We start from the raw sequence: 10,089 nt of genomic DNA, 5'->3' as shown, positions 1-10,089 counted from the left end.
CTCTCTCTCTCTCTCTCCCCCTCTCTCGCTCTCCTCCTCCCTCCCTCTGTCGTGCTGTCCCTCCACGCTGACATTGTGATTTTCCTGTTATAGTTCCTACCTGCACTGTGAATGGGCCAGTCTGCAGCAGCTCGAGAAAGACAAACGCATTCACCAGAAGATCAAACGCTTCAAGGCCAAGATGGCCCAGATGAGGCACATTTTCCACGAGGTGGGTCTTTGCCCATTGCCAACGAGATTCCGCCCATCCCCTTCACCAAGTGTCCACGTTACTCCTTTTCAATCTCCCCCTCAACGCGAGGGTCTGGCTCCCAAGCTCTCGGTTAATCACCCCATGTTCAGTCTCATTCTGTGATAACTTTCTCTCTCTCGTCACCTGGTTGGAGCACACTATTACAGCTAGGCCTCTGGGTTATAATTCTCCTAGCCTCCTGCTTGCTCAGTGGCGTGTGTGGACACGACCCACCGGTAGTGTTAGGAGGGGGGATGTTTATCTCCTCTCTGAGGGGCACAGATCAGCTAGATAGTCAATATCTTTTCCCAAAGGTAGGGGAGTCTAAAACTAGAGGGCATAGGTTTAAGGTAAGAGGGGAGAGATACAAAAGGGTCAGAGGGGCAATTGTTTCACACACAGTGGTGAGTGTCTGGAACGAGCTGCCAGAGGCAGTAGTAGAGGCGGGTACAATTTTGTCTTTTAAAAAGCATTTAGACAGTTACGATGGGTATAGTGGGATACAGAGGAGTGGTTCGCAAACTTTTTTCACTGGGCCGCACTTTAGGAGTAAAAGTTTGTTCACGCCACACCGAATTTTTTATTGATAAGAAATACATTCAAAAACAAACTCCTCACAGTGCTTGATTCATAACATCGAACACAAGTACTTTATAATATGATCATGGCACATCCAGAAAGTATAAAACAATGCAGCTACATAAAAACATGATTCATTCCCAAAATATACTTATAGACGAGCCTCTTGCGTAACCTTAAGTAAGTCAGTATACAAACTCGATGAGAGGTGTGAGCTTATTTTTGTCGGGTAATCTCATTTATATTCGGTCCAATTTGAGACAAACAAACTCCCATCTCCTCATCAAGAGAGACGAAGGATGTGAGAGGTGACCTGATAGAGGTGTACAAGATGTTGAGAGGTATAGATCGGGTGGATTCTCGGAGGCTGAAATGGCTGCTACGAGAGGACACGGGTTTAGGGTGCTGGGGAGTAGGTACAGAGGAGATGTCAGGGGTAAGTTTTTCACTCAGAGGGTGGTGGGCGAGTGGAATCGGCTGCCGTCAGTGGTGGTGGAGGCAAACTCGATAGGGTCTTTTAAGAGACTTCTGGATGAAGTCTCTTAAAAGAGACATTTAAGAGACCGGGGGGTCACGGTAGCACAGTGGTTAGCACTGCTGCTTCACAGCTCCAGGCACCTGGGTTCGATTCCCGGCTCGGGTCACTGTCTGTGTGGAGTTTGCACATTCTCCTCGTGTCTGCGTGGGTTTCCTCCGGGTGCTCCGGTTTCCTCCCACGGTCCAAAGATGTGCAGGTTGATTGGCCATGCTTAAAAAAAAAAAAATTGCCCTTAGTGTCTTGAGATGCGTAGGTTAGAGGGATTAGCAGGTAAATGTGTAGGGATATGGGAGTAGGGCCTGGGTGAGATTGTGGTCGGTGAAGACTCGATGGGCCAGATGGTCTGTTTCTGCACTGTAGGGTTTCTATGACTCTATGAGTACATGGGACTTAATAGGATTGAGGGTTGTAGGTAAGCCTATATGTAAGCCTAGGTAGGTAGGGACACGACCGGCGCAACTTGTGGGCCGAAGGGCCTGTTTGTGCTGTATTCTTTCTATGTTCTATCAACACAAAGAAGCCTTTCTCTTTTCTGGTCTTTGATATTTGTCAGAGCTGAAAATCCCTGTTCACAACAATACGTCGTGGAGAACTGTAGAAGAATAGCTAATGCTCTTGAAGAGATGCGTGGATACTGTTTCCGGTTGTATATCCAAAAAGAGTCCAGTGGCATACTCTCGTGTTCCATTTTCAAGGTGCGATCACTCGCAATGCAGGCCATTCCCCCCCCTCCTCGCCCAATGTCAGACCTGAACAGCTGGAATTCGCCAAGGGGTCTCTAACCCAGTCGAATTTTTCTGTCGACAACGATGGGAAGTAATGATCAATCTTTTCTACCAGTGTTGCAAGATGTTCCTGTATGGAACCGTACAATTCATTGCTCGTTTTAAAACTTTTTACCAGTGGGAACATTTCACGGTTATGTTGCATCGCTCTCCCGAGCCAGAGCTGAAGCTTTTTTTTGAATGCAGTTAGTTTGTCTGTAGTTGTGAGGATATTGTCATCGCGGCCTTGCATACTGGCATTGAGCACATTCAACCAGGAAAAGATATCAGCCAAATATGCCAGCTTTGCACACCAGTCACTGTCATCCAGTTGGTGGTACAATGGGTTCCCTTGTGCCAAAAATTCTCTTCGTTCGTTCTTCAGTTCCAACGCCCGATTTAAAACTTTTCCGCGGGACATCCAGCGAACTCCGAGTGCAGAATTAGGCATTGATGTTTTGACTCCATGTCTTTGCGGAGTTGAGCAAATAACCGCGCCTTTAGTGGTTTTGCTTTGATGAAGTTCACAATACGCACAGTCTGATCCAGAACCAACTTCAAATCAGCTACAAGGGTCTTGGTGATTAATGCCTCTCTGTGTAAAAAAAACAGTGAGTTGATATTACATCTGGATTTTTCTGTTTGATGAGTGCCGCCAAGCCTCTCACATTCCCTATCAGACATGGCGCTCCATCCGTACAAATTCCAAAACAAGAATCCCATGAAATCTCAACTCTTTCCAAATACTCAGACAAGGTTTGGAAAATATCTTGTCCTCTGGTATGTTTTTCAAGTTCCTTGCAAAATAGAAACTGTGTGATCATTTCGTCATTGTGAATGAATCTGATATAGGCAAGCAACTGTGCTTTTCCGCTAATGTCGGTCGATTCATCAACTCGAATGGCAAATTTAGAATTCTTCATACTTTCGGAAACACGCTTCTCAATATTCGTTGACATACCAACTATTCTTCTGCGAATTGTATTATCAGGCACAGGAATTTCCATCGCTTCTCGCTCAACATCATCACCAAACAAAGTTTTCACAATCAAGCTGCAGGCAGGCTGAATCAATTTTTCAGCTATTGTATGTGGTTTTGTCTGTTGAGCAATCAATTCAACCACTTGGTAAGATACCATCTGCATCTTATCTGAGACTGCCATTCGTTTTTCAAAATATGATGGTTGGCATGTCTGCCGTTCCAAAAGCCTTTCAAAATATTGAACATCCTTGTTTGCCAGATTTGCATGTTTTGACAGCAGATGTCTTTTCTTCTTGCTTGGGACCATATTGGAATTGGAAAGCTTCTCACCACAGATCAAACACGTAGGCCGAGGTACGTTTTCATCTCCAGTCCGTGTGAAACCGAGACTCAGATAGCTATCCATACACTGTCGACAAACTTTCTATTTTGGAGGTGTGCTTGGGCCCGCTACTGGTGTAGAATTAAACGACTCTTCTTCAGCACCCTGTTCGAACGGCGATTCTGGATCACAGCGTGGACTCGGATGGCCCTCAGCCTCACTTGAAGCTCTTGCTCTCACTTTGGAAAAATATCTATCCACGTTTAAATGTTTCTTTGATTCTCCTTGAATCTTCCCGCCATCCTCTCTCGCGGCACCAGTGTGGCGCGCCGCACCCTTTGGGAACCACTGGTATAGGGGGATATGGGCCAAACGCGGGCAATTGGGACTAGCTTAGGGGTTTAAAGAAAAAAGGGTGGCATGGACAAGTTGGGCCGAAGGGCCTGTTTCTATGCTGTAAACCTCTGATTCTCTGACCTCTGTGACTAACCAACACTCAACCACTCAAAGAGAAGGGCTTTCCTTCATAATCTGTTCAGGTGCATGGGAGAAGGGGTAACATCTCCGCTTCAGCAACTTCTCGCGGTTTAATCTAAATAACTACCTGACGCACTCTGTGGGTGGCGCAGTGGTTAGCGCTGCTACCTCACAGCGCCAGGGACCCGGGTTCAATTCCCGGCTTGGGTCACTGTCTGTGCGGAGTCTGCACGTTCTCCTCGTATCTGCGTGGGTTTCCTCCGGGTGCTCCGGTTTCCTCCCACAGTCTGAAAGACGCACTGGTTAGGGTGCGTTGACCCGAACAGGAGTGTGGTGACCGGGGGATTTTCACAGTAACTTCATTGCAGTGTTAATGTCAGCCTACTTGTGACACTAATAAATAAACTTTAACTTAAAAATTAACAAGTTACACTTCATTTATCTAACAGTAAACAGGTTAACTAAACTGTCAACAAACCCAATAAAACACCATCCTAATGGAATGCTGTTCAGATGAATCCAGTTCCCACTTATTAACAAACAAACAGAATCTTCAGTCACTCAAATAAATTACAACCAGGTTTTATTGGCATGCTTGGTTTCATCGGTCAGAACATTGAATACAGGAGTTGGGACGTCTTGTTGAAGTTGTACAAGACACTGGTAAGGCCACACTTGGAATACTGTGTACAGTTCTGGTCACCCTATTATAGAAAGGATATTATTAAACTAGAAAGAGTGCAGAAAAGATTTACTAGGATGCTACCGGGACTTGATGGATTAAGTTATAAGGAGAGACTGGATAGACTGGGACTTTTTTCTCTGGAGCGTGGGAGGTTGAGGGGTGATCTTATAGAGGTCTATAAAATAATGAGGGGCACAGATCAGCTAGATAGTCAATATCTTTTCCCAAAGGTAGGGGAGTCTAAAACTAGAGGGCATAGGTTTAAGGTGAGAGGGGAGAGATACAGAAGGGTCCAGAGGAGCAATTCTTTCGCACACAGGATGGTGAGTGTCTGGAACGAGCTGCCAGAGGCAGTAGTAGAGGCGGGTACAATTTTGTCTTTTAAAAAGCATTTAGACAGTTACATGGGTACGATGGGTATAGAGGGATATGGGCCAAACGCGGGCAATTAGGATTAGCTTGGGTTATTTTTAAAAAAGGGCAGCATGGACAAGTTGGGCCGAAGGGCCTGTTTCCAAGCTGTAAACCTCTGACTCTATGACTCTACCTTTCGGAATCTTCTGTCTGATGATTTTTCTGTGTTCCCCATCGAGATGAGGCTTACTTTTAAGACATAAGTGAGGCACTGGCTCCCTGGCGCTGGGAGCTGGCTCTTATACCCACCTGATGACACACCCAAACTCCCCATAGTATGATTGGTTTACAGCTTACCAAAAACATCAAATTCAAATCTGAACGGCTGCTGTTGTTCAAATGCCGAGTTTAAACTGATTGGTTAAAATTCAGACACAGCCTGTTGCCTGGGCAGCACCACTGCCCAGCCCCGCGATACGATGTTTCACTCTGTGTGCTTGCATTTTGCACTTGCGCTCTTTTTAAGAAAAACACCATTTTTTCCTAAACAGAACCATGACATTTTTTGAAATAAATTCGCTGACAATAACTTCACAACACTTCAGTGTAAGACTCTCGGCTATAAGGCGCTCCTCCCCTCCCCGATCTCACACCCCGATCTCTCACCCCGCCACCATTGCGATTCCCCACGCGCGCGCGCGCGCGCACGCACCCCGATCAGTAGACTCGATTATAACTCAACTCTCCCTCTCGTGCACCATCCCGGTGTCCACAGGACGAGGACCTCTTCAACCCGGACTACATCGAGGTCGATCGGCTGCTGGAGGAATCGCACAGCGTGGACAAGGATAACGGGGAGGTAAGGGGAGGCGGGGAGAGGGGGGTGGCCTGTGCTCGGGTTACTGGGCAACTGAGTGATGGGGAAACAGCAGAGGGAGCCTGCTGCCTTTCAGGGAACAGTGCTGAATGGGGATAGTTGCTATTTTACTACTAAGGGCATTTGTGCATTCTGGCGTGCCGTAGTCACATGACCACAGGCGTTATCCTTTGCGTGTGAAGACTTGGGGAGCAGAAGCCATTTGAGCCACCACTGGGAGCATGGTGTCAGGGACATACAAGTGAAATAGAGTGGATTTTGGCAGCTGTCAGAAGCAGCAGAGAACAGTTAAACCTTCAGTGAGTTGGTGACAAGGTACCGCACGGTTGTTGCATCAGGTTAAATCTCACGGGATCCAGGGTGAGGTATCTAAATGGATACAAAATTAGCTTCTTGACAGAATAAGAAGTCTCCCAACACCAGGTTAAAGTCCAACAGGTTTATTTGGTAGCATAAGCCACTAGGTTTCAGAGCGCTGCTCCTTCGTCAGGTGAGTGGGAGTTCTGTTCACAAACAGGACATATAAAGACACAAACTCAATTTACAAAATAATGATTGGAATGCGAGTCTATACAGGTAATCAAGTCTTAAAGGTACAGACAATGTGAGTGGAGAGAGGGTTAAGCACAGGTTAAAGAGGTGTGTATTGTCTCCAGCCAGGACAGTGAGTGAGATTTTGCAAGTCCAGGCAAGTCGTGGGGGGTTACAGATAGTGTGACATGAACCCAAGATGACAGAAGCCAGAGGGTGTTTATAGAGGGTTCATAGAAATCATAGAAACCTGACAGTGCAGAAAGAGGCCATTCGGCCCATCGAGTCTGCACCGACCAAGATCCCACCCAGGCCCGATCCCCGCATCCCTGCATATTTACCCGCTAATCCCTCTAGCCTACGCATCCCGGGACACTAAGGGGCAATTTAGCAAGGCCAATTAACCTAACCCACACATCTTTAGACTGTGGGAGGAAACCGGAGCACCCGGAGGAAACCCACGCAGACACGAGGAGAATGTGCAAACTCCACACAGACAGTGACCCGAGCCGGGAATCGAACCCAGGTCACTGGAGCTGTGAAGCAGCAGTGCTAACCACTGTGCTACCGTGCCGCACTGTTTTCTATCGAGCTGATCTATGCCGCTCATTCACTTTTTGTCGCCGTGTTTTTCAAACTGGAGGCCTGTGACCAGCGGTGTGCCTCAGGGATCAGTGCTGGGTCCACTGTTATTTGTCATTTATATTAATGATTTGGATGAGAATATAGGAGGCATGGTTAGTAAGTTTGCAGATGACACCAAGATTGGTGGCATAGTGGACAATGAAGAACGTTGTCTCCAATTGCAACGGGATCTTGATCAATTGGGCCAGTGGGCTGACGAATGGCAGATGGAGTTTAATTTAGATAAATGCGAGGTGATGCATTTTGGTAGATTGAACCAGGGCAGGACTTACTCAGTTGATGGTAGGGCGTTGGGGAGAGTAACAGAACAAAGAGATCTAGGGGTACAGGTTCATAGCTCCTTGAAAGTGGAGTCACAGGTGGACAGAGTGGTGAAGAAGGCATTCGGCATGCTTGGTTTCATCGGTCAGAACATTGAATACAGGAGTTGGGACGTCTTGTTGAAGTTGTACAAGACATTGGTATGGCCGCACTTGGAATACTGTGTACAGTTCTGGTCACCCTATTATAGAAAGGATATTATTAAACTAGAAAGAGTCCAGAAAAGATTTACTAGGATGCTACCAGGACTTGATGGTTTGGGTTATAAGGAGAGGCTGGATAGACTGGGACTTTTTTCTCTGGAGTGTAGGAGGCTGAGGGGTGATCTTATAGAGGTCTATAAAATAATGAGGGGCACAGATCAGCTAGATAGTCAATATCTTTTCCCAAAGGTAGGGGAGTCTAAAACTCGAGGGCATAGGTTTAAGGTGAGAGGGGAGAGATACAAAAGTGTCCAGAGGGGCAATTCTTTCACACAGAGGGTGGTGAGTGTCTGGAACGAGCTGCCAGAGGCAGTAGTAGAGGCGGGTACAATTTTGTCTTTTAAAAAGCGTTTAGACAGTTACATGGGTAAGATGGGTATAGAGGGATATGGGCCAAACGCGGGCAATTGGGATTAGTTTCGGGATTTTAAAAAAAAGGGCGGCATGGACAAGTTGGGCCGAAGGGCCTGTTTCCCTGCTATAAACATCTATGACTTCTATGCAGTTTAACTATTATGTTTGCCATGTTTGCAAAGGGTGCCACGCGTTGGAGAGGGGGGTGCAAGCAGTGCTGCTTAACACGGGAAGCATCATTCTGCGTGCTAACCGTGTGTTCCCCTTCCCCCAGCCTGTGGTCTACTACCTGGTGAAGTGGTGTTCCTTACCCTACGAGGACAGCACCTGGGAGCTGAAGGAGGATGTCGATGAGGCCAAGGTCGAGGAGTTTGAGCGGCTGCAGACCCGGAAGCCCAAACTGGGACACGTGGTGAGTGAGCAGGGCGGGTTTAAGGGGGAGGGTTGGAGTGTGGGGCACAGTGTGGGGGGGCGGGGGGGTGCTGACTGAGGGTGGCGCAAAGGGGAACAAGTAGAGATGAGTTCCAGCATCGCTGTCTCCTGATACTGGACCCTACATCTCTGGAAAGGCAATGTGATCTGAGGGGAGTGGGCGGCACGGTAGCACAGTGGTTAGCACTGCTGCTTCACAGCTCCAGGGAGCGGGGTTCGATTCCCGGCTCGGGTCACTGTCTGTGTGGAGTCTGCACATTCTCCCCGTGTCTGCGTGGGTTTCCTCCGGGTGCTCCGGTTTCCTCCCACAGTCCAAAGATGTGCGGGTTAGGTTGATTGGCCATGCTAAAAATTGCCCTTCGTGTCGTGCAATGCGTAGGTTAGAGGGATTAGCGGGTAAATATGTGGGGGTAGGGCCTGGGTGGGATTGTGGTCGGTGCAGACTCGATGGGCCGAATGGCCTCTTTTGATTTATTATTGTCACATGTATTGGGATACAGTGAAAAGTATTGTTTCTTGCGTGCTATTCAGACAAAGCATACCGTTCATAGAGAAGGAAAGGAGAGGGTGCAGAATGTAGTGTTACAGTCACAGCTAGGGTGTAGAGAAAGATCAACTCAATGCGAGGTCGGTCCATCAAAAGTCTGACAGCAGCAGCAGGGAAGAAGCTGTTCTTGAGTCGGTTGGTGCGTGACCTCAGTATCTTTTTCCCGACGGAACAAGATGGAAGAGAGAATGTCCGGGGTGCGTGGGGGGGGGTCCTTAATTATGCCGGCTGCTTTTCCCCCGAGGCAGCGGGAAGTGTAGACAGAGTCAATGGATGGGAGGCTGGGTTTGCGTGATGGATTGGGCTGCATTCACGACCCTTTTGTAGATCCTTGCGGTCTTGGGCAGAGCAGGAGCCCCAGACCAAGCTGTGATACAACCAGAAAGAATGCTTTCTATGGGGCATCTGTAAAAGTTGGTGAGAGTCGTAGCTGACATGCCAAATTTCCTTAGTCTTCTGAGAAAGTAGAGGCGTTGGTGGGGCTTTCTTAACTATAGTGTCGGCATGGGGGGGACCAGGACAGATTGTTGGTGATCTGGACATATAAAAACTTGAAGCTCTCGACCCTTTCTACTTCGTCCCCGTTGATGTAGACAGGGGCATGTTCTCCTTTACACTTCCTGAAGTCGATGACAATCTCCTTCGTTTTGTTGAGATTGAGGGAGAGATTATTGTTGCTGCACCAGTTCACCAGATTCTCTATCTCATTCCTGTTCTCTGTCTCGTCACTGTCTGAGATCCGACCCACTACGGGTGGTGTCGTCAGCAAACTTGAAAATTGAGTTCGACGGGAATTTGGCCGCACAGTGATAGGTGTATAAGGAGTATAGTAGGGGGCTGAGAACACAGCCTTGTGGGACACCGGTGTTGAGGATGATGATGGAGTAGGTGTTGTTGCCTATCCTTACTGACTGCGGCCTGTGGGTTAGGAAGTTCAGGATCCAGTCGCAGAGGGAGGAGCCGAGGCCCAGGCCACGGAGTTTGGAGATGCGTCGGAGAGGGGGGGAAACGGACCCACTAAAATAATCCCCCACTCAAGGGGCAGTTAAGAGGAGCGGTTACCTGGGTTAGCCTTGCATTCTTTCAATCATCGAAGATTATGGAGGGATTTGACTACAGCACAGACACAGGCCATTCAGCCCATCTTGTCAGTGCCAGTCCCAGGACATCCAAATGCCTTCCCTAATCCCACCTTCCTGCACCTGGCCCATCGCCCTGTAGCTTGCAGCACTTAAGGTGCAGATCC

The 10,089-nt window shown here is 48.0% G+C and overlaps 1 pseudogene across 1 annotated transcript; it reads left to right on the top strand.

The window, feature by feature from the left end:
* Positions 1 to 93: 93 nt before the first annotated feature.
* Positions 94 to 8,276, top strand: LOC144491216 (chromodomain-helicase-DNA-binding protein 8 pseudogene; annotated as a pseudogene). The gene is made up of 3 exons (XR_013497409.1): positions 94 to 211; positions 5,709 to 5,792; positions 8,139 to 8,276. The product of XR_013497409.1 is annotated as a chromodomain-helicase-DNA-binding protein 8 pseudogene (transcript).
* Positions 8,277 to 10,089: the final 1,813 nt, after the last annotated feature.

The sequence above is a fragment of the Mustelus asterias genome, unplaced genomic scaffold (genome assembly GCF_964213995.1).
Source record: "Mustelus asterias unplaced genomic scaffold, sMusAst1.hap1.1 HAP1_SCAFFOLD_4742, whole genome shotgun sequence".
Lineage (NCBI taxonomy): Eukaryota > Metazoa > Chordata > Chondrichthyes > Carcharhiniformes > Triakidae > Mustelus > Mustelus asterias.
This window is presented reverse-complemented; position numbering and strand designations above follow the sequence as displayed.